Source organism: Chenopodium album, chromosome 20 (assembly GCF_948465745.1).
Source record: "Chenopodium album chromosome 20, dcCheAlbu1.1, whole genome shotgun sequence".
Taxonomy (NCBI): domain Eukaryota; kingdom Viridiplantae; phylum Streptophyta; class Magnoliopsida; order Caryophyllales; family Amaranthaceae; genus Chenopodium; species Chenopodium album.
In genome coordinates, this window is record NC_137853.1 from 23,739,619 (window position 1) to 23,762,366 (window position 22,748).

The window sequence follows — 22,748 nt, forward strand, 5'->3', positions numbered from 1 at the left end:
AAACGGTTTGAGGCGCGTAGATCTCGAAAAAATAACCAATATGGAAAAAAAAATTTACTTCGGACGATCGGGCACAAAGTTACGGCATTTTGAAAGAAACCAGAGGCGGAAAAGAGTATAAATACAAATTAGAGCGATAAAAAAATGGGTGCGATCATACCAGCACTAATGCACCGGATCCCATCAGAACTCCGAAGTTAAGCGTGCTTGGGCGAGAGTAGTACTAGGATGGGTGACCTCCTTGGAAGTCCTCGTGTTGCACCCCTTTTTTGCGAGATTTGGAATATTTTTTCGTTTTTGGTTATTTTGCGATGGGAAACGGTTTGAGGCGCGTAGATCGCGAAAAAATAACCAATATGGAAAAAAAAATTTACTTCGGACGATCGGGCACAAAGTTACGGCATTTTGAAAGAAACCAGAGGCGGAAAAGAGTATAAATACAAATTAGAGCGATAAAAAAATGGGTGCGATCATACCAGCACTAATGCACCGGATCCCATCAGAACTCCGAAGTTAAGCGTGCTTGGGCGAGAGTAGTACTAGGATGGGTGACCTCCTTGGAAGTCCTCGTGTTGCACCCCTTTTTTGCGAGATTTGGAATATTTTTTCGTTTTTGGTTATTTTGCGATGGGAAACGGTTTGAGGCGCGTAGATCTCGAAAAAATAACCAATATGGAAAAAAAATTTTACTTCGGACGATCGGGCACAAAGTTACGGCATTTTGAAAGAAACCAGAGGCGGAAAAAAATATAAATACAAATTAGAGCGATAAAAAAATGGGTGCGATCATACCAGCACTAATGCACCGGATCCCATCAGAACTCCGCAGTTAAGCGTGCTTGGGCGAGAGTAGTACTAGGATGGGTGACCTCCTGGGAAGTCCTCGTGTTGCACCCCTTTTTTGCGAGATTTGGAATATTTTTTCGTTTTTGGTTATTTTGCGATGGGAAACGGTTTGAGGCGCGTAGATCTCGAAAAAATAACCAATATGGAAAAAAAAATTTACTTCGGACGATCGGGCACAAAGTTACGGCATTTTGAAAGAAACCAGAAGCGGGAAAGAGTATAAATACAAATTAGAGCGATAAAAAGATGGGTGCGATCATACCAGCACTAATGCACCGGATCCCATCAGAACTCCGCAGTTAAGCGTGCTTGGGCGAGAGTAGTACTAGGATGGGTGACCTCCTGGGAAGTCCTCGTGTTGCACCCCTTTTTTGCGAGATTTGGAATATTTTTTCGTTTTTGGTTATTTTGCGATGGGAAACGGTTTGAGGCGCGTAGATCTCGAAAAAATAACCAATATGGAAAAAAAAATTTACTTCGGACGATCGGGCACAAAGTTACGGCATTTTGAAAGAAACCAGAGGCGGGAAAGAGTATAAATACAAATTAGAGCGATAAAAAAAAGGGTGCGATCATACCAGCACTAATGCACCGGATCCCATCAGAACTCCGCAGTTAAGCGTGCTTGGGCGAGAGTAGTACTAGGATGGGTGACCTCCTGGGAAGTCCTCGTGTTGCACCCCTTTTTTGCGTGATTTGGAATATTTTTTCGTTTTTGGTTATTTTGCGATGGGAAACGGTTTGAGGGGCGTAGATCTCGAAAAAATAACCAATATGGAAAAAAAATTTACTTCGGACGATCGGGCACAAAGTTATGGCATTTTGAAAGAAACCAGAGGCGGGAAAGAGTATAAATACAAATTAGAGCGATAAAAAAATGGGTGCGATCATACCAGCACTTCTGCACCGGATCCCATCAGAACTCCGCAGTTAAGCGTGCTTGGGCGAGAGTAGTACTGGGATGGGTGACCTCCTGGGAAGTCCTCGTGTTGCACCCCTTTTTTGCGAGATTTGGAATATTTTTTAGTTTTTGGTTATTTTGCGATGGGAAACGGTTTGAGGCGCGTAGATCTCGAAAAAATAACCAATATGGAAAAAAAAATTTACTTCGGACGATCGGGCACAAAGTTACGGCATTTTGAAAGAAACCAGAGGCGGAAAAGAGTATAAATACAAATTAGAGCCATAAAAAAATGGGTGCGATCATACCAGCACTAATGCACCGGATCCCATCAGAACTCCGCAGTTAAGCGTCCTTGGGCGAGAGTAGTACTAGGATGGGTGACCTCCTGGGAAGTCCTCGTGTTGCACCCTTTTTTTGCGAGATTTGGAATATTTTTTCGTTTTTGGTTATTTTGCGATGGGAAACGGTTTGAGGCGCGTAGATCTCGAAAAAATAACCAATATGGGAAAAAAAATTTACTTCGGACGATCGGGCACAAAGTTACGGCATTTTGAAAGAAACCAGAGGCGGGAAAGAGTATAAATACAAATTAGAGCGATAAAAAAAGGGTGCGATCATACCAGCACTAATGCACCGGACCCCATCAGAACTCCTTAGTTAAGCGTGCTTGGGCGAGAGTAGTACTAGGATGGGTGACCTCCTGGGAAGTCCTCGTGTTGCACCCCTTTTTTGCGAGATTTGGAATATTTTTTCGTTTTTGGTTATTTTGCGATGGGAAGCGGTTTGAGGCGCGTAGATCTCGAAAAAATAACCTATATGGAAAAAAAAATTTACTTCGGACGATCGGGCACAAAGTTACGGCATTTTGAAAGAAACCAGAGGCGGGAAAGAGTATAAATACAAATTAGAGCGATAAAAAAATGGGTGCGATCATACCAGCACTAATGCACCGGATCCCATCAGAACTCCGCAGTTAAGCGTGCTTGGGCGAGAGTAGTACTAGCATGGGTGACCTCCTGGGAAGTCCTCGTGTTGCACCCCTTTTTTGCGAGATTTGGAATATTTTTTCGTTTTTGGTTATTTTGCGATGGGAAACGGTTTGAGGCGCGTAGATCTCGAAAAAATAACCAATATGGAAAAAAAAATTTACTTCGGACGATCGGGCACAAAGTTACGGCATTTTGAAAGAAACCAGAGGCGGAAAAGAGTATAAATACAAATTAGAGCGATAAAAAAATGGGTGCGATCATACCAGCACTAATGCACCGGATCCCATCAGAACTCCGAAGTTAAGCGTGCTTGGGCGAGAGTAGTACTAGGATGGGTGACCTCCTTGGAAGTCCTCGTGTTGCACCCCTTTTTTGCGAGATTTGGAATATTTTTTCGTTTTTGGTTATTTTGCGATGGGAAACGGTTTGAGGCGCGTAGATCGCGAAAAAATAACCAATATGGAAAAAAAAATTTACTTCGGACGATCGGGCACAAAGTTACGGCATTTTGAAAGAAACCAGAGGCGGAAAAGAGTATAAATACAAATTAGAGCGATAAAAAAATGGGTGCGATCATACCAGCACTAATGCACCGGATCCCATCAGAACTCCGAAGTTAAGCGTGCTTGGGCGAGAGTAGTACTAGGATGGGTGACCTCCTTGGAAGTCCTCGTGTTGCACCCCTTTTTTGCGAGATTTGGAATATTTTTTCGTTTTTGGTTATTTTGCGATGGGAAACGGTTTGAGGCGCGTAGATCTCGAAAAAATAACCAATATGGAAAAAAAATTTTACTTCGGACGATCGGGCACAAAGTTACGGCATTTTGAAAGAAACCAGAGGCGGAAAAAAATATAAATACAAATTAGAGCGATAAAAAAATGGGTGCGATCATACCAGCACTAATGCACCGGATCCCATCAGAACTCCGCAGTTAAGCGTGCTTGGGCGAGAGTAGTACTAGGATGGGTGACCTCCTGGGAAGTCCTCGTGTTGCACCCCTTTTTTGCGAGATTTGGAATATTTTTTCGTTTTTGGTTATTTTGCGATGGGAAACGGTTTGAGGCGCGTAGATCTCGAAAAAATAACCAATATGGAAAAAAAAATTTACTTCGGACGATCGGGCACAAAGTTACGGCATTTTGAAAGAAACCAGAGGCGGAAAAGAGTATAAATACAAATTAGAGCCATAAAAAAATGGGTGCGATCATACCAGCACTAATGCACCGGATCCCATCAGAACTCCGCAGTTAAGCGTCCTTGGGCGAGAGTAGTACTAGGATGGGTGACCTCCTGGGAAGTCCTCGTGTTGCACCCTTTTTTTGCGAGATTTGGAATATTTTTTCGTTTTTGGTTATTTTGCGATGGGAAACGGTTTGAGGCGCGTAGATCTCGAAAAAATAACCAATATGGGAAAAAAAATTTACTTCGGACGATCGGGCACAAAGTTACGGCATTTTGAAAGAAACCAGAGGCGGGAAAGAGTATAAATACAAATTAGAGCGATAAAAAAAGGGTGCGATCATACCAGCACTAATGCACCGGACCCCATCAGAACTCCTTAGTTAAGCGTGCTTGGGCGAGAGTAGTACTAGGATGGGTGACCTCCTGGGAAGTCCTCGTGTTGCACCCCTTTTTTGCGAGATTTGGAATATTTTTTCGTTTTTGGTTATTTTGCGATGGGAAGCGGTTTGAGGCGCGTAGATCTCGAAAAAATAACCTATATGGAAAAAAAAATTTACTTCGGACGATCGGGCACAAAGTTACGGCATTTTGAAAGAAACCAGAGGCGGGAAAGAGTATAAATACAAATTAGAGCGATAAAAAAATGGGTGCGATCATACCAGCACTAATGCACCGGATCCCATCAGAACTCCGCAGTTAAGCGTGCTTGGGCGAGAGTAGTACTAGCATGGGTGACCTCCTGGGAAGTCCTCGTGTTGCACCCCTTTTTTGCGAGATTTGGAATATTTTTTCGTTTTTGGTTATTTTGCGATGGGAAACGGTTTGAGGCGCGTAGATCTCGAAAAAATAACCAATATGGAAAAAAAAATTTACTTCGGACGATCGGGCACAAAGTTACGGCATTTTGAAAGAAACCAGAGGCGGAAAAGAGTATAAATACAAATTAGAGCGATAAAAAAATGGGTGCGATCATACCAGCACTAATGCACCGGATCCCATCAGAACTCCGAAGTTAAGCGTGCTTGGGCGAGAGTAGTACTAGGATGGGTGACCTCCTTGGAAGTCCTCGTGTTGCACCCCTTTTTTGCGAGATTTGGAATATTTTTTCGTTTTTGGTTATTTTGCGATGGGAAACGGTTTGAGGCGCGTAGATCGCGAAAAAATAACCAATATGGAAAAAAAAATTTACTTCGGACGATCGGGCACAAAGTTACGGCATTTTGAAAGAAACCAGAGGCGGAAAAGAGTATAAATACAAATTAGAGCGATAAAAAAATGGGTGCGATCATACCAGCACTAATGCACCGGATCCCATCAGAACTCCGAAGTTAAGCGTGCTTGGGCGAGAGTAGTACTAGGATGGGTGACCTCCTTGGAAGTCCTCGTGTTGCACCCCTTTTTTGCGAGATTTGGAATATTTTTTCGTTTTTGGTTATTTTGCGATGGGAAACGGTTTGAGGCGCGTAGATCTCGAAAAAATAACCAATATGGAAAAAAAATTTTACTTCGGACGATCGGGCACAAAGTTACGGCATTTTGAAAGAAACCAGAGGCGGAAAAAAATATAAATACAAATTAGAGCGATAAAAAAATGGGTGCGATCATACCAGCACTAATGCACCGGATCCCATCAGAACTCCGCAGTTAAGCGTGCTTGGGCGAGAGTAGTACTAGGATGGGTGACCTCCTGGGAAGTCCTCGTGTTGCACCCCTTTTTTGCGAGATTTGGAATATTTTTTAGTTTTTGGTTATTTTGCGATGGGAAACGGTTTGAGGCGCGTAGATCTCGAAAAAATAACCAATATGGAAAAAAAAATTTACTTCGGACGATCGGGCACAAAGTTACGGCATTTTGAAAGAAACCAGAGGCGGAAAAGAGTATAAATACAAATTAGAGCCATAAAAAAATGGGTGCGATCATACCAGCACTAATGCACCGGATCCCATCAGAACTCCGCAGTTAAGCGTCCTTGGGCGAGAGTAGTACTAGGATGGGTGACCTCCTGGGAAGTCCTCGTGTTGCACCCTTTTTTTGCGAGATTTGGAATATTTTTTCGTTTTTGGTTATTTTGCGATGGGAAACGGTTTGAGGCGCGTAGATCTCGAAAAAATAACCAATATGGGAAAAAAAATTTACTTCGGACGATCGGGCACAAAGTTACGGCATTTTGAAAGAAACCAGAGGCGGGAAAGAGTATAAATACAAATTAGAGCGATAAAAAAAGGGTGCGATCATACCAGCACTAATGCACCGGACCCCATCAGAACTCCTTAGTTAAGCGTGCTTGGGCGAGAGTAGTACTAGGATGGGTGACCTCCTGGGAAGTCCTCGTGTTGCACCCCTTTTTTGCGAGATTTGGAATATTTTTTCGTTTTTGGTTATTTTGCGATGGGAAGCGGTTTGAGGCGCGTAGATCTCGAAAAAATAACCTATATGGAAAAAAAAATTTACTTCGGACGATCGGGCACAAAGTTACGGCATTTTGAAAGAAACCAGAGGCGGGAAAGAGTATAAATACAAATTAGAGCGATAAAAAAATGGGTGCGATCATACCAGCACTAATGCACCGGATCCCATCAGAACTCCGCAGTTAAGCGTGCTTGGGCGAGAGTAGTACTAGCATGGGTGACCTCCTGGGAAGTCCTCGTGTTGCACCCCTTTTTTGCGAGATTTGGAATATTTTTTCGTTTTTGGTTATTTTGCGATGGGAAACGGTTTGAGGCGCGTAGATCTCGAAAAAATAACCAATATGGAAAAAAAAATTTACTTCGGACGATCGGGCACAAAGTTACGGCATTTTGAAAGAAACCAGAGGCGGAAAAGAGTATAAATACAAATTAGAGCGATAAAAAAATGGGTGCGATCATACCAGCACTAATGCACCGGATCCCATCAGAACTCCGAAGTTAAGCGTGCTTGGGCGAGAGTAGTACTAGGATGGGTGACCTCCTTGGAAGTCCTCGTGTTGCACCCCTTTTTTGCGAGATTTGGAATATTTTTTCGTTTTTGGTTATTTTGCGATGGGAAACGGTTTGAGGCGCGTAGATCGCGAAAAAATAACCAATATGGAAAAAAAAATTTACTTCGGACGATCGGGCACAAAGTTACGGCATTTTGAAAGAAACCAGAGGCGGAAAAGAGTATAAATACAAATTAGAGCGATAAAAAAATGGGTGCGATCATACCAGCACTAATGCACCGGATCCCATCAGAACTCCGAAGTTAAGCGTGCTTGGGCGAGAGTAGTACTAGGATGGGTGACCTCCTTGGAAGTCCTCGTGTTGCACCCCTTTTTTGCGAGATTTGGAATATTTTTTCGTTTTTGGTTATTTTGCGATGGGAAACGGTTTGAGGCGCGTAGATCTCGAAAAAATAACCAATATGGAAAAAAAATTTTACTTCGGACGATCGGGCACAAAGTTACGGCATTTTGAAAGAAACCAGAGGCGGAAAAAAATATAAATACAAATTAGAGCGATAAAAAAATGGGTGCGATCATACCAGCACTAATGCACCGGATCCCATCAGAACTCCGCAGTTAAGCGTGCTTGGGCGAGAGTAGTACTAGGATGGGTGACCTCCTGGGAAGTCCTCGTGTTGCACCCCTTTTTTGCGAGATTTGGAATATTTTTTCGTTTTTGGTTATTTTGCGATGGGAAACGGTTTGAGGCGCGTAGATCTCGAAAAAATAACCAATATGGAAAAAAAAATTTACTTCGGACGATCGGGCACAAAGTTACGGCATTTTGAAAGAAACCAGAAGCGGGAAAGAGTATAAATACAAATTAGAGCGATAAAAAGATGGGTGCGATCATACCAGCACTAATGCACCGGATCCCATCAGAACTCCGCAGTTAAGCGTGCTTGGGCGAGAGTAGTACTAGGATGGGTGACCTCCTGGGAAGTCCTCGTGTTGCACCCCTTTTTTGCGAGATTTGGAATATTTTTTCGTTTTTGGTTATTTTGCGATGGGAAACGGTTTGAGGCGCGTAGATCTCGAAAAAATAACCAATATGGAAAAAAAAATTTACTTCGGACGATCGGGCACAAAGTTACGGCATTTTGAAAGAAACCAGAGGCGGGAAAGAGTATAAATACAAATTAGAGCGATAAAAAAAAGGGTGCGATCATACCAGCACTAATGCACCGGATCCCATCAGAACTCCGCAGTTAAGCGTGCTTGGGCGAGAGTAGTACTAGGATGGGTGACCTCCTGGGAAGTCCTCGTGTTGCACCCCTTTTTTGCGTGATTTGGAATATTTTTTCGTTTTTGGTTATTTTGCGATGGGAAACGGTTTGAGGGGCGTAGATCTCGAAAAAATAACCAATATGGAAAAAAAATTTACTTCGGACGATCGGGCACAAAGTTATGGCATTTTGAAAGAAACCAGAGGCGGGAAAGAGTATAAATACAAATTAGAGCGATAAAAAAATGGGTGCGATCATACCAGCACTTCTGCACCGGATCCCATCAGAACTCCGCAGTTAAGCGTGCTTGGGCGAGAGTAGTACTGGGATGGGTGACCTCCTGGGAAGTCCTCGTGTTGCACCCCTTTTTTGCGAGATTTGGAATATTTTTTAGTTTTTGGTTATTTTGCGATGGGAAACGGTTTGAGGCGCGTAGATCTCGAAAAAATAACGAATATGGAGAAAAAAATTTACTTCGGACGATCGGGCACAAAGTTACGGCATTTTGAAAGAAACCAGAGGCGGGAAAGAGTATAAATACAAATTAGAGCGATAAAAAAATGGGTGCGATCATACCAGCACTAATGCACTGGATCCCATCAGAACTCCGCAGTTAAGCGTGCTTGGGCGAGAGTAGTACTAGGATGGGTGACCTCCTGGGAAGTCCTCGTGTTGCACCCCTTTTTTGCGAGATTTGGAATATTTTTTCGTTTTTGGTTATTTTGCGATGGGAAACGGTTTGAGGCGCGTAGATCTCGAAAAAATAATCAATATGGAAAAAAAAATTTACTTCGGACGATCGGGCACAAAGTTACGGCATTTTGAAAGAAACCAGAGGCGGGAAAGAGTATAAATACAAATTAGAGCGATAAAAAAATGGGTGCGATCATACCAGCACTAATGCACCGGATCCCATCAGAACTCCGCAGTTAAGCGTGCTTGGGCGAGAGTAGTACTAGGATGGGTGACCTCCTGGGAAGTCCTCGTGTTGCACCCCTTTTTTGCGGGATTTGGAATATTTTTTCGTTTTTAGTTATTTTGCGATGGGAAACGGTTTGAGGCGCGTAGATCTCGTAAAAATAACCAATATGGAGAAAAAAATTTACTTCGAACGATCGGGCACAAAGTTACGGCATTTTGAAAGAAACCAGAGGCGGTTAAGAGTATAAATACAAATTAGAGCGATAAAAAAATGGGTGCGATCATACCAGCACTAATGCACCGGATCCCATCAGAACTCCGCAGTTAAGCGTGCTTGGGCAAGAGTAGTACTAGGATGGGTGACCCCCTGGGAAGTCCTCGTGTTGCCCCCTTTTTTTGCCAGATTTGGAATATTTTTTCGTTTTTGGTTATTTTACGATGGGAAACGGTTTGAGGCACGTAGATCTCGAAAAAACAACCAATATGGAAAAAAAAATTTAATTCTGACGATCGGGCACAAAGTTACTGCATTTTGAAAGAAACCAGAGGCGGGAAAGAGTATAAATACAAATTAGAGCGATAAATAAATGTATGCGATCATACCAGCACTAATGCACCGGATCCCATCAGAACTCCGCAGTTAAGCGTGCTTGGGCGGGAGTAGTCCTAGGATGGGTGACTGTAGACACCCATTTGTGTCCCCCCAAAACCAAACCCAGTGATGAATGCCTTTCACGTCGAACCATTATCAAATTAGGTGAAAGTGGTTGAAAGTCAAGTGTTGCGGTTTAGTTTTATTTAAAATTCTCTTCTCTCTGTTTTTGAAAATAACTCTATTTGTTTAAAATAGCCAAACCAGATTAGTTTGGTCCATAATTAAGGTCCAATAATAGTGTAGTTGGATAGGGCTTGAAAAGACCTTTCCAACGATATATTATAAGCCTAATTCCGATGAATAATGAGGAAATTATGGCCAAAATACTAAACTAGGCCCAAACCGTATTTTACCTACGACCCAATGATCATGAGGAGGGTCCAAAGGTTTAATCCTATTCCTAAACTAATTAGGATTGATTAGAATCTTCTATAAGTTTCTAAAATATCTTAATTATCCTTTTTTGAAAAGATAAGATCATGGAATTTGATTTAAATATAAACTTTCTTTTTTTAAAACTTTCCTAATTCTATTCGGATTTAAAGATGTTCAAAGATAGTCAGATATTATTTTCGTGCCTCATATTTTTTATCCAAATTTTATATGGTTGGATAGATCTTGAAATTATCTTTCCAATGATATATTATAATACTAATTCCGAGCTATAACGAAAAAGATATTAAAGATATACGAAACTCTATCCAAAACTTACACCCTTTCACTATTTCGACCATATCTTTTTATCTACAAAAGATTTTAATCTGATTCTAGTTGCATTAGAAATTAGACTTCAAGAGCTTTCCAAAGACATATTATATGACTTATTTAGACTTCTAGATCAAAAGATATGATAAAAACAAAATCCGCAAAAACTGTTTCTGTCGCCAAACGACAGGTTTGTCACCTCGCGACAGACTTTGTCGCCTGGCGACAAGATAAATTTCTGGCGACAGGTCTAGTTTTCTGGCGACAGAGTGGAGTTTTATTCCTTATTAAATTCTATGATTTTCCGTACCGTTTTCTTATAAATAGGGTCCGAACCTCTGTTTTTAATCATCAACTTTCATCAACTATCAACTATCAACTCTCAATCAACTTTCATCAATTCTCTCTATTCTCTCTCTAAGCAATATAGCTTAATTTTTTCTTTCTCTCTTTCTAAACCAACCTCCAAAACACAATTCTGCATTCACAAGACTTAGAGTCACTTAGCCAAGTTCGAAGTTGCCTTCGCCCTAGACGTGCAAGGTTTGATAATTTCTGAGGGTTTGGTCCAAAACTAGTCAAAACTTTAACTTGATTTCAATTTAATTCTTTAATTATTCTTTATTGATTTTCATTGAAGTTTACTAACTTGTGTATTTTGTTATTAGAAAGAGGTACGAGGCTTCAAAGTAAGTAGATTAGCTTACTCCCTATTTCTTTTGCAATGTAGAAAGCATGCTTATTATTGTTTTATATTCCTAGTATCATGTTAGGATATTTAATATCCCTAGTATCATGTTAGGATGTTATTTTGTGCTTTCTAGTATCATGTTTAGGGTGTCTTTACTCTTTCTAATATCATGTTAGTACCATGTTAGGTTTAAAGCTTCGATCTTTATTGCTTAGTGATATGCTAGGGTTTGTTATTAATCTTGTTAGTATCATGCCTAGGTTCTTGCTATTATTATTAAGATTTATTATGCCTTATCATGCTATTATCATCATTATTTTTATTGATTTATTATTATGTTGCTTGATATATTTTATTGTTATTGCTTGATCACACCTTTTATGATTGTTAAAGGGAATTTGTACTTGGAATCACGCTTAATAAGATAATTATTAATTTGGTTTAGGCTAATGTGATTTTAATTCAAGTGATCGCCAATAATAGTATTATTTGTGCATTAAATTCAACCATCATAGATAAACAGGGTAGGTTTAATATAATGTTTGTATGTTATTCGAAAAGCGCACATGGATACGAGCAGAACAAAGTAGAGGCCTATTTTATAGGGCGGGTCCTTTCTTTTGTAGATTGGATTCATACCCTCATCCCCGGACTCTGTTTGGTTCAAGACCTTATGGAGTTGATGGTCCTTTTGGATTGTCTTTTAGGTTTACAAGTTCCTAAAACTTGTTGGCGACTCTTTTACTCTCTTTTCCTTCCCTTTCGAACGCCATCGTACTTTAGTGTATGATCACAGTGGGGTTCAAGTTTGGGGTCATAGTGCTTGATATATTCCCTACAGTTTTTGGCGACTCCACTGAGGAGGATTTCTATTTATATTCCTGAAATTTATTTAATTTTGGCAATTATTTAGAATGAGCGGATGAGACTCGAAAAATTCTAAGTATTTCATGTGCGTGATTTGATTAACATTATTGTCATATGCATTAAAAGGTCCTCATGGGAGCACCCCATGAGTCAATCCATAGGAATTTTACATGTAGGAAATTTGAGAAATATCTTTCATGACTAGAATCGAAAAGATGATGCGAAATCTGGAAAATTCGAAGAACACAGAAACTTGCCAAGGCATGTAGGAACTAGCGTCTAGAAAACAGGGCTTGTCGCCCGTAAAAAGTTTCTGTCGCCTGGCGACAAGCGACAGAAGCTTTTTTGCGGTGACAGTCCCTGCAGTCTGGCGCCAAGTTCTTCCAATACCGAGCCAGGGGTCTGCATTCTTGCTTTGACCATTTCTAGCATTGTTGGCTTGATTTTGCTTATTGATTGAGTTCTTTTCTCACTTTTCTGAACCCATATGTGTTCTACATATGGAAATAACCCTCTGGGGGTTCCTGCTTCACCTGCCCAATGGAATATCCCACTATCATGTGCAAAGTTCAGATTTGGGTACGTGCAAAGTTTGTGAATCCACCAAACCATGGAGTCGAGTTCGATTTCATCACGAACTCGTGGAATCCTGTCCATTCGCTCCAACCCTCCTGGTAGGCTTGTGTGCAATGCATATGGATTCATAACCATGGACCTTTTTGACTTAACCCATATCCTCGAACTTTAGAGAACTAGAGCCATGGTTAGGTTGCAAACTCATCATATTGTGACTATGTGAACTACTTGTGCACCCTTGCTTGTATATATTATATGTGTGTTAACCGTTAGTTTGACTTATGTTAAAGACTAAATAAATTGACTAATGACTAAAAGGACTTTGTCTAATTAATTAATTTTGAATTAATTAAAGGCTAATAAATTAATCAATTCGACTTAGTACGACTTTAGGCATGTCCATTTAGAGTAAAATTACTGGAAACAGTCCAGATTAATGTTCCAGCAATGGCACAGAATTTTGGACTGTGGCGCTGCAGTTTAGTGTCTGTCGCTTGGCGACAATTTTGTCGTCTGGCGGCAGGCTTTAAACAGTGGCGACATGCCTGTTGTTTTAGTGACAGTCTAGTTTTCTTGCTCGAGTCATCACGGCGAGTATAATTCGCAGACTCGCAGTCTACTAATCAGTTTATCATTTTATTAATCGTTCAAACCATGTTTAAGTCTTTAATTGAGTTTAGGCACTTAAAGTCCAATGGAAATACACTAAGAGTCAAAGACCTTGTTTAATTAATTAATTAATTAATTTGAACTAATGAATAAGCCTTAAGTCGAGTCATAGTTCCTTTTAGTCAACCCGGATTTTTATTCCCGTATACTGCACATGCGTCAACTTGTTTTGGTCATAGCCGGAGTTCTATGAAGAACCACGAGTCGTACAAACTATGGATCTGTAGCCCCGAGTTTTATCTTTAATTTGGCGTTGGTTTCGTCCCAATCAGAGTCACAGATTAAAAGTTATGACTAAAATACCACAGCCTGTCCAGTTTAATGCACATACGTGAAGTCTTAACTTAGTCTTTGCTTGAGTCTAGTCACATAGTCTAGCCACATGGTCATGACACAAGTCTTAACATGTCACCTAAACTCACTAGTCTTAGCACACACTTTGTATATGTCACCATGACATGTCTTAGGTTCATGCATGAATCGTTTTTCCGTCATTTGAATTGGGGGGTTCATTCTATTCCTAATTCTTCAATATTACTCCATCTCCATCACCTTCCCACTCACTACATTCTTTCCCCATGCATATCATACCTCTCACTCTTCCATAATCTTTTTCCATCTATGGCATGTTGAATAAAGCTTGAGTCAAAATAATTGGTATAAAACTTATCCCTAAATTCCCTTTCTACAGTACTTGGTCAAGGAGAGAAGGGCGATTAATAAAGGATAACACTTTCATTCAAGTAACACTTTTTGACAAACCGGTTAGTAGGAAAAGGAAAGCTAAGAAGACAATGGCTAGTCAAGAAGAGCTTAATGAAGTCAAGGGACGGGTAGCCAACTTGACTGAAACATTGCAAAACTTATCTCTGCAAATAAGTGACCCGGCGAGACAAAACAAATGGACCTAATCCAGGAAAGCTTGGGGAAGCTGTGCAACGACTTTAGATTCCAAGGGATTAGTTCACAAGGGGTCTCGGTGGATAAGGACCTTCTCCCGCAGAAGTTCAATCCCAACGACATCCCTAAATTTAAGCCTATGGATAACCCTTACTTTCATTTAAGAGCATTTAAAACTATAATGAATATTAAGGGGATAGACAAGAAAGCCTTTCATTCTGTATTTTCTTTGTCCTTAGAAGCTATATGTCAACAATGGTACTTTTCTCTTGACAAAGAGAAGACCTCCAATTGGGAAGAAATAAAAAATGCTTTCATCAATAGATATAAATATAACATTCAAGTTGAAACTGACCATAGACAACTTGAGATGCTAAGACAAAAAGAAAATGAAAGTTTCACTTCCTTTTTCAACAAGTGGAGGGAAACTTCCGCTAATATGATTGAAGTCCCTACTGAGAAGGAGTCTGTGAGGTTGTTTATCAAGAATTTACAAGATAAGTATTCGAAGCATTTGAGATATCAACACAACTTGAACACTTTCAAGACAGTCTATGACATAGGCATTGAGATTGAAGATGACCTTGCAAAACAAAAAGCTACTAACAATAGTAACCACAGTGGCTGGAAAGGAAAGAAGAACGACAATCCTTCTTCTTCTGAAAACACCCACTCTAGTAACAATGTTAGTACCTTTGACCTCAATGAAGTCTTAGCCATGAATAACCAAGAATCTAAGAAAGAATTAAGGAAAGAATTCACTCCTATTGGGATGAGCTATGATGTTGCCTTCGATCGACTCCATACGAAGGGGCTCATTACTCCCATTGAACCTATTCAAGATCCCGCACCTGAAAAGAGATTGCCTAGTTGGAATCCAGATGCACATTATAAGTACCATCAAGGTAGGGGTCATACTACTGAGAGCTGTTGGAAGCTAAAGGAGGCCATCCAATATTTGATCGACAATAACAAGCTTCCTATACCTCCAGTCGGCAAGAAGACCGGGTGATAATAAAGCACAAGACAAGAGGCGAGCTTCAACGACAAGATTTCGTGACCTCTTTTTTCTATTTCTTTTTTTTTTATTCCTTTCCCCAATAAAGTCTAGCATAGGCACCTTTCATTTTCTCCTAGTTTTTACTTTGTAGGACTTTCATTTACTTTTTTCCTTTTAATAAAATGAGCATTTTATTTTCTTGCATATGATCATTGCATTGCATTGTCAAAAAAAAAAAAAATAATAATAAAAAAAAAATATATCGCCGAATTAAGCACAAGGTATGCCAATGATTTGAGGCACCCTTGTAGCCATATCATATTACCTTTCACCCTTCAAATATATAATCCCTTTCTTGACAAACCACTTTGAGCCTTGTCTAACGATACACCTTTCTTTTTTCAACCTACATCTACTTAACCTTGGGATGGGATGGTGTGTAATTTATGCAATTTACAAATATGAAAAGCTTGAGAGATCTCAAAAGAATAAAATAAAAATAAGTAAATGAATAAAGTGTACAAAAGGGCAAGTGTTCCAATGTCTTTGATATGAAAATAACTTTGATAAGAACATGTCTCAGATTGCGTTTCTTATCGAGTGCTCGGTACCGTGCCTGAGAAACATGAATGCCAAGTGAGTGATAGATCGCATGATCGAGATTGCCCACACTTATAAAAAAAATGCGAATATGAAAAATGCAAAAGCAAAAAAGAAGAGCAAACAAAAAAAAGAGCTCAAAAATGAGAAACCTCAAGCATAAAAAAAAAAAATAAATAAAAAAGATTCAAAAGCAAGGTTGCACACCTTGGGGGCTTATCTAGGGTCTTGAGCCTTTATCCCCTTCTTCTCTAACCTTTAGCCTAACCACGTTACAACCCTTAAAAGACCTTTTTGAGGTATACACACACTTGTGCGAGGTTCGGCTAGAGCTACGTTCGGCCTGATTCCTAACGGATACGTAGGCGACCTCATATTGAGGTGCGGCCATAATAAAAATGCATTCATTTTCACATTCACACACTTACACCATGATCATGTCAAGGGATCTCCAATGCTCATCCCTATTCATTTAGAGCTAGACTTGGGGGCTTGATCCTTACATCATTTGCCTATCTAGCCTAAGAGTCATCATTATTTGACTCTTATCAAATAATACTTTTCCATACACTTAGCCTTTGTAGCTCAACTTTAGTGTCACTTTCACACACTTCACGGATACATGACCAAATAGACTTCCAATTAGGAACCTTTTGTCATGAAATCTTAACATAAACGTTGAAGCATGCTTTGTCATATCACACATCACTCATCACTTATAATCATCATTGTATCAAGGTATGAAGTACTTAGCCTCCGTGCCTAAGTTACCTAAATACTTTCATCATCGAGTCAACTAAGATAGTTTAGGATGAATTAATCCTTGCGCCTTGAGGGACAATATCAAATGCATATACTTGATTAAGCTCATTCAACATGCACCATCAAACACTTCAATTCTTTTTCGCGTCTTTCTTTTTCGGGAGAAAAGTCGGTACCCTCCACAAAAATGACGGAAAATTTTTTGCTTTTTGCATTTTCGAGTCGTACATCGCACACGAGTCACGTAATGAGTCATCATTAAGTCAAGTTCACACCTCAAGTGGAGTCTAACACATGTGTCAAACGATTTGAGTTAAGTCATGTCAAATCAATGAGTCAAGCAACACTAAGTCTTAGGTCAACCCTAAGATAATAAAAGATGAGAAAAGTCCTATAGTCTGAAATATAGATGCAGGTACATTCCAGCGAGCAAGAATATTCCCGGATTTTTTCGAAAAACCGCGAATATAGATGTAAGAAACTTTTCCAAGATAAGAGAAGTTTGAGCAAAATTATATGGAGATGAAGAGCCTTAAGTTGCAAAAGATTTGAGCAGATTTGGTTGTAAGGAAACGACCAAATTAAAAGTTCAGAGCGATATTGCGGCGACAAGCACTTTTGGCTTGCGCTGGTGCAGCGACAGGTCACGTGGCTTCATGATGTGGACATATAGACTTGGCTCAGCAATTTTGGGTTCCTTGGTACGCCAGTTAGCCCCTCTAAGCAATTTGACATGATTTAGTAATCGGCTCGATTACAATCACAATGAGTGATCGACCTGACAAAAGATCGTCTCACTTAGCTTAAAGCGCCTAAGTATTGGCTCATCGCAAACACCAAAGTAACGGCTCACAACGATTTCCTAGGATGGAAGAAGATTTGAAGATTCAAGAAGACGAAGCTTTCAACAGGGGGGCTTTAAAATTTAAAGGGTCTTACTTGGATTTGAGAAGGACGGTTTGAGATGAAGCAACCTTCAATAGCTTTCACTATGATTGGGGAGGTTATTATTAGAACGATTCAAGATGAAGCGGTCTTTGATAGCTTTCGCTAAGATTGTGAGGGTTATCAGTTGATTTAAGAAGATATCACGAGATGGGCGATCTTCGACAACGCCCGCTAAGATTGTGGAAGTTGTCACCAAGATTTGAGAAGATAACACGAGATGGGCGATCTTCGACAATGTCCGCTAAGATTGTGGAATTGTCACTTATATTTGAGAAGAGCGGTTCGAGATGAGGCGGTCTTCGACAACATTTGCTAAGATTGTGGAGGTTGTCACCTAGATTTGAGAAGAGCGGTTCGTGATGAGGCGGTCTTCGACAACATTCGCTAAGATTGTGGAGGTTGTCACCTAGATTTGAGAAGAGCGGTTCGTGATGAGGCGGTCTTCGACGACATTCGCTATGATTGGGAAGGTTGTCACCATGATTCAAGGAAAAGCTCGAGATGTAGCAGCAATGATAGACATCGTTCCCTAGGATGTGGAGAGTTGTCACAAAATTTGAAGATGGCAAAGTAAGGTCACCTTGGATGGTCCCTCAAGGTAAAGAAGAGATTGTCTATAGCGGCGATGCACTGCCGTGGCGACATACTGCCACAACCTGAAGATGACGACGTACAGTTATTTTCGACGATGTTCCCGAAATACTGTGGAGGATTGTCACCAAGAATATTGAAGACGACGACATATGGTTATCTTCAACGATTGCGTTCACGAGGCACTGTGGAGGTTGTCACAAACAACAAATGAAGCAGTAAAATGGTTACGTTCAGAGACGTGTGCTCGACGGTGCAAGATACGCGTTTCTTAACTCTTTTATCTATTTTAACTAATGATTAGTTTGCAGGTATCGACGTTATAAGAATGATTTGGAATCGCAGAACGTTTTGAATCATTCTCCGTCCCTGTCGATACTTTGACTTTCGTTTTCGAAACATAAGTTTCTCCAAACTCAGTCAAAGTGGGGGATTCTGTAGACACCCATTTGTGTCTCCCCAAAACCAAACCCAGTGATGAATGCCTTTCACGTCGAACCATTATCGAATTAGGTGAAAGTGGTTGAAAGTCAAGTGTTGCGGTTTAGTTTTATTTAAAATTATCTTCTCTCTGTTTTTGAAAATAACTCTATTTGTTTGAAAATAGCCAAACCAGATTAGTTTGGTCCATAATTAAGGTCCAATAATAGTGTATTTGGATAGGGCTTGAAAAGACCTTTCCAACGATATATTATAAGCCCAATTCCGATGAATAATGAGGAAGTTATGGCCAAAATACTAAACTGGGCCCAAACCGGATTTTACCTACGACCCAATGATCATGAGGAGGGTCCAAAGGTTTAATCCTATTCCTAAACTAATTAGGATTGATTAGAATCTTCTGTAAGTTTCTAAAATATCTTAATTATCCTTTTTTGACAAGATAAGATCATGGAATTTGATTTAAATATAAACTTTCTTTATTTAAAACTTTCCTAATTCTATTCAGATTTAAAGATGTTCAAAGATAGTCAGATATTATTTTCGTGCATCTTATTTTTTATCCATATTTTATATGGTTGGATAGATCTTAAAATTATCTTTCCAATGATATATTATAATACTAATTCCGAGCTATAACGAAAAAGATATTAAAGATATACGTAACTCTATCCAAAACTGACACCCTTTCACTATTTCGACCATATCTTTTTATCTACAAAAGATTTTAATATGATTCTAATTGAATTAGAAATTAGACTTCAAAAGCTTTCCAAATACATATTATATGACTTATTTAGACTTCTAGATCAAAAGATATGATAAAAACAAAATCCGCAAAAACTGTTTCAGTCGCCAAACGACAGGTTTGTCGCCTCGCGACAAGATAAATTTCTGGCGACAGGTCTAGTTTTCTGGCGACAGAGTGGAGTTTTATTCCTTATAAAATTCTATGATTTTCCGTACTGTTTTCTTATAAATAGGGTCCGAACCTCTGTTTTTAATCATCAACTTTCATCAACTATCAACTATCAACTCTCAATCAACTTTCATCAATTCTCTCTATTCTCTCTCTAAGCAATATAGCTTAATTTTTTCTTTCTCTCTTTCTAAACCAACCTCCAAAACACAATTCTGCATTCACAAGACTTAGAGTCACTTAGCCAAGTTCGAAGTTGCCTTCGCCCTAGACGTGCAAGGTTTGATAATTTCTGAGGGTTTGGTCCAAAACTAGTCAAAACTTTAACTTGATTTCAATTTAATTCTTTAATTATTCTTTATTGATTTTCATTGAAGTTTACTAACTTGTGTATTTTGTTATTAGAAAGAGGTACGAGGCTTCAAAGTAAGTAGATTAGCTTACTCCCTCTTTCTTTCGCAATGTAGAAAACATGCTTATTATTGTTTTATATTCCCAGTATCATGTTAGGATGTTTAATATTCCTAGTATCATGTTAGGATGTTATTTTATGCTTTCTAGTACCATGTTTAGGGTGTCTTTACTCTTTCTAATATCATGTTAGTACCATGTTAGGTTTAAAGCTTCGATCTTTATTGCTTAGTGATATGCTAGGGTTTGTTATTAATCTTGTTAGTATCATGCCTAGGTTCTTGCTATTATTATTAAGCTTTATTATGCCTTATCATGCTATTATCATCATTATTTTTATTGATTTATTATTATGTTGCTTGATATATTTTATTGTTATTGCTTGATCACACCTTTTATGATTGTTAAAGGGAATTTGTACTTGGAATCACGCTTAATAAGATAATTATTAATTTGGTTTAGGCTAATGTGATTTTAATTCAAGTGATCGCCAATAATAGTATTATTTGTGCATTAAATTCAACCAACATAGATAAACAGGGTAGGTTTAATATAATGTTTGTATGTTATTCGAAAAGCGCACATGGATACGAGTAGAACAAAGTAGAGGCCTATTTTATAGGGCGGGTCCTTTCTTTTGAAGATTGGATTCATACCCTCATCCCAGAACCCTGTTTGGTTCAAGACCTTATGGAGTTGATGGTCCTTTTGGATTGTCTTTTGGGTCTACAAGTTCCTAAAACTTGTTGGCGACTCTTTTGCTCTCTTTTCCTTCCCTTTGGAACGCCACCGTACTTTAGTGTATGATCACAGTGGGGTTCAAATTTGGGGTCATAGTGCTTGAAATATTCCCTATAGTGACCTCCTGGGAAGTCCTCGTGTTGCACCCCTTTCTTGCCAGAATTGGAATATTTTTTCGTTTTTGGTTATTTTGCGATGTGTAGGCGTCGCTCGAAGTGCGCCTACGTTAAAGCATGGTGTGAATATGCTTGGCACTCATAGGAAGTGGGAATTGACATAACGATTAGGGACACGATTAGGGACAAGGAAAGTAGGGAGCCGCCAACAAGTTTTTAAGGAACTTGTAAACCGTTCACGGATCATAAAAGGCAACCACGAAAAAGGGACAACGAAAGGCAACAACGATTGACCCGTGAAGGTTACACCCCATTCATAATCCACGAGATTACTAACTCCATATGGTTCGGAACCACGAAAGGAGGATCGGGGATGATGGTACGAAGTGAGTCATGGAGTCACATTCGCCCGTATTGGCCTCTACTCGATTCTTATATTGAAAAGTATTCCTGTGATCTCAAAGGCATACAAAAAAAATATTCAATTTGCTCCAAACTATTATTATGCTAAATTGGTTGAATATTAATGCAACATATAATTCTATAATATCGTGACCACTTAATTAAACAACAAGATTAAAAAGGAACCTAAACCGGTTGTCCAAATTATCTTATTAGGCGTGATTTTCAATTACATATTCTCTTTAACATGCAATATGGTGATCATAAATAAATAATAGAACAAACATTAATATGGGAAGCAATTTAACAATAATAACGTTAGTCAAAATCAAATAAAAATAATCCTAATCATGATACTAGAAATAAGAAATAAAAATAAGAGTAATTAATTAATTACTCACATTTCGCGCGTTCCTTTAAATTGCTACATCATGAATAAATTGTTAGTAACTTCAATAAAAATATAAATCAAATGGAAATTAAATTAAATAAAAGGTAGAGTTGATTTGGTCCAAACCCTCAGTTAATTCTACCTTTCACGCCTTGGTTTAAGTATAGAAGTTCGGGTATTGTATGGACTCCTTAGAGTGCTTAAGGGATATAAAATGAGAGAGTAGGGTGGCTAGAATTTAGGCTAGAGCAAGAGAATGATTTTTGGTGTAGGGAGAGAGAATAATTTTTGGTGTAGAAGAGAGAAAGAGAGAAGGATTAGGTGATCAAGCTTGTTGATGATTGAAAAAGGGGAGATATGACCTCTATTTATAAGGAAAAAAAAGAGGGGTCGAATCAAGAAAAGATAAGAATTCGAATCGGATAAAACTTTGCGATAGACAACAGTTTTTACGGTTTTTGTTTTTAACATATCTTTTGATCCAGAAATCGGAATAAGATGAATAAGATGTCGTTGGAAAGATCTTGAAGTCTACGTTCTAACCCAATTAGAATCAGATTAAAATATTTTGTAGAATGAAAGATATGGTCGAAATAGTGGGACGGTGTCAGTTTTGGATAGATTTTCGTATTTCTTTTATATCTTTTTCGTTATAGCTTGGAATTAATATTATAATATATCATTGGAAAGATAATTTCAAGAGCTATCCAAACATATAAGAATTAGATAAAAACTATGAAGCACGAAAATAATATCTGACTATCTTTGAACGTCTTTCAATTCAAATCGAATTACTAGAGGAGTTTTATTTTATTTCAAACTCTTTAATCTTATCTTTTCAAAAAGGATAATTAAGATCTTTTAGAAGCTTATAGAAGCTTCCAATTAATCCTAATTGGATTAGGTGTGGGATTAAATCCTTTAGACCCTCCACATGATCATTGGGTCGTAGGTAAGATGGGCTTAGATTCGATTTAGACTCAGTTTAGTATTTTAGCCATAACTTATTCGTTATAACTCGGATTTGGGCTTATAATATATCTTTGGAAAGCTCTTTTCAACCCCATCCAACCATTTAACAATTGGAGCCAGATTATGGATCAAAATAAACTGGTCTAAACGTTTTTTTAAAAAGGACACGAAATGAATGATTTTAATAGACACGAAATGAATTATTTTGGGTTAAAGGCACAAAATGAGGAAAATAAGTTATGTTTTGGGAAAATGGGCTAGGAATTGGGTTGTTTTAAGAAATGTATTGAATATGAACCAGGATTTAAGCACTCTAAAGATTACATACTCAACCCGAACAATAATGGCGGTGAAAAGTT

General features: G+C 38.9%; 30 non-coding genes and 1 pseudogene across 30 annotated transcripts; all 31 read left to right on the plus strand.

Annotated features, from left to right (window-relative positions):
• The first annotated feature begins 146 nt into the window (after positions 1 to 146).
• LOC145599678 (5S ribosomal RNA) lies at positions 147 to 265 on the plus strand. The gene has a single exon (XR_014103948.1). It is a non-coding gene; the product is annotated as a 5S ribosomal RNA (ribosomal RNA).
• A 197-nt stretch (positions 266 to 462) lies between these two features.
• LOC145599679 (5S ribosomal RNA) lies at positions 463 to 581 on the plus strand. The gene has a single exon (XR_014103949.1). It is a non-coding gene; the product is annotated as a 5S ribosomal RNA (ribosomal RNA).
• A 197-nt stretch (positions 582 to 778) lies between these two features.
• LOC145599661 (5S ribosomal RNA) lies at positions 779 to 897 on the plus strand. Its single transcript, XR_014103930.1, has one exon. It is a non-coding gene; the product is annotated as a 5S ribosomal RNA (ribosomal RNA).
• Positions 898 to 1,094: 197 nt separating this feature from the next.
• Positions 1,095 to 1,213, plus strand: LOC145599662 (5S ribosomal RNA). The gene has a single exon (XR_014103931.1). It is a non-coding gene; the product is annotated as a 5S ribosomal RNA (ribosomal RNA).
• A 197-nt stretch (positions 1,214 to 1,410) lies between these two features.
• Positions 1,411 to 1,529, plus strand: LOC145599663 (5S ribosomal RNA). The gene has a single exon (XR_014103932.1). It is a non-coding gene; the product is annotated as a 5S ribosomal RNA (ribosomal RNA).
• A 196-nt stretch (positions 1,530 to 1,725) lies between these two features.
• On the plus strand, positions 1,726 to 1,844 carry LOC145599725 (5S ribosomal RNA). The gene has a single exon (XR_014103994.1). It is a non-coding gene; the product is annotated as a 5S ribosomal RNA (ribosomal RNA).
• Positions 1,845 to 2,041: 197 nt separating this feature from the next.
• LOC145599752 (5S ribosomal RNA) lies at positions 2,042 to 2,160 on the plus strand. Its single transcript, XR_014104019.1, has one exon. It is a non-coding gene; the product is annotated as a 5S ribosomal RNA (ribosomal RNA).
• Positions 2,161 to 2,356: 196 nt separating this feature from the next.
• On the plus strand, positions 2,357 to 2,475 carry LOC145599795 (5S ribosomal RNA). Its single transcript, XR_014104062.1, has one exon. It is a non-coding gene; the product is annotated as a 5S ribosomal RNA (ribosomal RNA).
• A 197-nt stretch (positions 2,476 to 2,672) lies between these two features.
• On the plus strand, positions 2,673 to 2,791 carry LOC145599716 (5S ribosomal RNA). Its single transcript, XR_014103985.1, has one exon. It is a non-coding gene; the product is annotated as a 5S ribosomal RNA (ribosomal RNA).
• Positions 2,792 to 2,988: 197 nt separating this feature from the next.
• Positions 2,989 to 3,107, plus strand: LOC145599680 (5S ribosomal RNA). The gene has a single exon (XR_014103950.1). It is a non-coding gene; the product is annotated as a 5S ribosomal RNA (ribosomal RNA).
• Positions 3,108 to 3,304: 197 nt separating this feature from the next.
• Positions 3,305 to 3,423, plus strand: LOC145599681 (5S ribosomal RNA). Its single transcript, XR_014103951.1, has one exon. It is a non-coding gene; the product is annotated as a 5S ribosomal RNA (ribosomal RNA).
• Positions 3,424 to 3,620: 197 nt separating this feature from the next.
• Positions 3,621 to 3,739, plus strand: LOC145599664 (5S ribosomal RNA). The gene has a single exon (XR_014103933.1). It is a non-coding gene; the product is annotated as a 5S ribosomal RNA (ribosomal RNA).
• Positions 3,740 to 3,936: 197 nt separating this feature from the next.
• Positions 3,937 to 4,055, plus strand: LOC145599754 (5S ribosomal RNA). The gene has a single exon (XR_014104021.1). It is a non-coding gene; the product is annotated as a 5S ribosomal RNA (ribosomal RNA).
• A 196-nt stretch (positions 4,056 to 4,251) lies between these two features.
• LOC145599796 (5S ribosomal RNA) lies at positions 4,252 to 4,370 on the plus strand. The gene has a single exon (XR_014104063.1). It is a non-coding gene; the product is annotated as a 5S ribosomal RNA (ribosomal RNA).
• Positions 4,371 to 4,567: 197 nt separating this feature from the next.
• LOC145599717 (5S ribosomal RNA) lies at positions 4,568 to 4,686 on the plus strand. The gene has a single exon (XR_014103986.1). It is a non-coding gene; the product is annotated as a 5S ribosomal RNA (ribosomal RNA).
• Positions 4,687 to 4,883: 197 nt separating this feature from the next.
• On the plus strand, positions 4,884 to 5,002 carry LOC145599682 (5S ribosomal RNA). The gene has a single exon (XR_014103952.1). It is a non-coding gene; the product is annotated as a 5S ribosomal RNA (ribosomal RNA).
• A 197-nt stretch (positions 5,003 to 5,199) lies between these two features.
• Positions 5,200 to 5,318, plus strand: LOC145599683 (5S ribosomal RNA). Its single transcript, XR_014103954.1, has one exon. It is a non-coding gene; the product is annotated as a 5S ribosomal RNA (ribosomal RNA).
• Positions 5,319 to 5,515: 197 nt separating this feature from the next.
• LOC145599665 (5S ribosomal RNA) lies at positions 5,516 to 5,634 on the plus strand. Its single transcript, XR_014103934.1, has one exon. It is a non-coding gene; the product is annotated as a 5S ribosomal RNA (ribosomal RNA).
• A 197-nt stretch (positions 5,635 to 5,831) lies between these two features.
• LOC145599755 (5S ribosomal RNA) lies at positions 5,832 to 5,950 on the plus strand. Its single transcript, XR_014104022.1, has one exon. It is a non-coding gene; the product is annotated as a 5S ribosomal RNA (ribosomal RNA).
• Positions 5,951 to 6,146: 196 nt separating this feature from the next.
• On the plus strand, positions 6,147 to 6,265 carry LOC145599797 (5S ribosomal RNA). Its single transcript, XR_014104064.1, has one exon. It is a non-coding gene; the product is annotated as a 5S ribosomal RNA (ribosomal RNA).
• Positions 6,266 to 6,462: 197 nt separating this feature from the next.
• LOC145599718 (5S ribosomal RNA) lies at positions 6,463 to 6,581 on the plus strand. Its single transcript, XR_014103987.1, has one exon. It is a non-coding gene; the product is annotated as a 5S ribosomal RNA (ribosomal RNA).
• Positions 6,582 to 6,778: 197 nt separating this feature from the next.
• LOC145599684 (5S ribosomal RNA) lies at positions 6,779 to 6,897 on the plus strand. Its single transcript, XR_014103955.1, has one exon. It is a non-coding gene; the product is annotated as a 5S ribosomal RNA (ribosomal RNA).
• A 197-nt stretch (positions 6,898 to 7,094) lies between these two features.
• Positions 7,095 to 7,213, plus strand: LOC145599685 (5S ribosomal RNA). The gene has a single exon (XR_014103956.1). It is a non-coding gene; the product is annotated as a 5S ribosomal RNA (ribosomal RNA).
• A 197-nt stretch (positions 7,214 to 7,410) lies between these two features.
• LOC145599667 (5S ribosomal RNA) lies at positions 7,411 to 7,529 on the plus strand. Its single transcript, XR_014103936.1, has one exon. It is a non-coding gene; the product is annotated as a 5S ribosomal RNA (ribosomal RNA).
• A 197-nt stretch (positions 7,530 to 7,726) lies between these two features.
• Positions 7,727 to 7,845, plus strand: LOC145599668 (5S ribosomal RNA). The gene has a single exon (XR_014103938.1). It is a non-coding gene; the product is annotated as a 5S ribosomal RNA (ribosomal RNA).
• Positions 7,846 to 8,042: 197 nt separating this feature from the next.
• Positions 8,043 to 8,161, plus strand: LOC145599669 (5S ribosomal RNA). The gene has a single exon (XR_014103939.1). It is a non-coding gene; the product is annotated as a 5S ribosomal RNA (ribosomal RNA).
• A 196-nt stretch (positions 8,162 to 8,357) lies between these two features.
• LOC145599726 (5S ribosomal RNA) lies at positions 8,358 to 8,476 on the plus strand. The gene has a single exon (XR_014103995.1). It is a non-coding gene; the product is annotated as a 5S ribosomal RNA (ribosomal RNA).
• Positions 8,477 to 8,673: 197 nt separating this feature from the next.
• LOC145599690 (5S ribosomal RNA) lies at positions 8,674 to 8,792 on the plus strand. The gene has a single exon (XR_014103960.1). It is a non-coding gene; the product is annotated as a 5S ribosomal RNA (ribosomal RNA).
• Positions 8,793 to 8,989: 197 nt separating this feature from the next.
• On the plus strand, positions 8,990 to 9,108 carry LOC145599670 (5S ribosomal RNA). The gene has a single exon (XR_014103940.1). It is a non-coding gene; the product is annotated as a 5S ribosomal RNA (ribosomal RNA).
• Positions 9,109 to 9,305: 197 nt separating this feature from the next.
• On the plus strand, positions 9,306 to 9,424 carry LOC145599785 (5S ribosomal RNA). Its single transcript, XR_014104052.1, has one exon. It is a non-coding gene; the product is annotated as a 5S ribosomal RNA (ribosomal RNA).
• Positions 9,425 to 9,621: 197 nt separating this feature from the next.
• LOC145599824 (5S ribosomal RNA) lies at positions 9,622 to 9,734 on the plus strand (annotated as a pseudogene).
• Positions 9,735 to 22,748: the final 13,014 nt, after the last annotated feature.